Below are 760 nucleotides of genomic sequence, written 5' to 3'. Positions count from 1 at the left end.
TACTCCGTCAGTCCACAGGTTGGAGCTGCAACATAAAACAATCCAGTAAAAACAACTGATTCTATAGTTCAGCCTGCAGACCACTTAGTACAAATCTACAGTGATGTTGTGATAAACAGAAATGGTTTGCAGAGTCAGTTTAAGTTCAGAATATCTGAATGAATAAAAAAGACTGAATAAAGTCCAGTTGGAGGAGGTGGAGCAGAAGGAGTCTCAGTGTCTGCAGAGACTATTTTTTAAATTTATATTCACAAAATCAATGTGAAGGCAAGATAGGGAATGCATTAACAGAAAGGAATAACATTCAAAAAACGATGGTAGAAATGATAATAGGCTATAGTATATTATGAAATAAACATAAAAAAAATTTAAACAAATCAAATATCTGAAAGTAAATAAAAACAACATAAGGAGACAAAGCACAAAAGAGCAAGGAAACAAATATTAAGTATCTGCAGAGATTCTAGAGAAGGACAGAGCAGCAGCAGCATCAGTCCAGATGATGGTCTGTCAGGTCCAAAGGAACACACAGGAATGATGGTGGACTGGACTCTGTGTGTGACAGTGGAGCTGTTCTGAGATCAGTTCAGACTTCAGAACTGAGATTCATCTCCACTTCTTCTGATTCCTCTGTCAGTCACTGCTGGATGAAGCTCTCCTCTCCTCTCCACCTCCCAGTAACATGGTCCAATCAGAGCCTCTCTACACACACTGCTCTAATCTCCATCACTCCCAGCTGTTGAGAGAAGACAGACAACAG

The sequence above is a fragment of the Seriola lalandi genome, unplaced genomic scaffold (assembly GCF_002814215.2).
Source record: "Seriola lalandi dorsalis isolate HSWRI2012SDOR001 ecotype SW California unplaced genomic scaffold, Sedor1 jcf7180002050560, whole genome shotgun sequence".
Taxonomy (NCBI): domain Eukaryota; kingdom Metazoa; phylum Chordata; class Actinopteri; order Carangiformes; family Carangidae; genus Seriola; species Seriola lalandi.
This window is presented reverse-complemented; position numbering follows the sequence as displayed.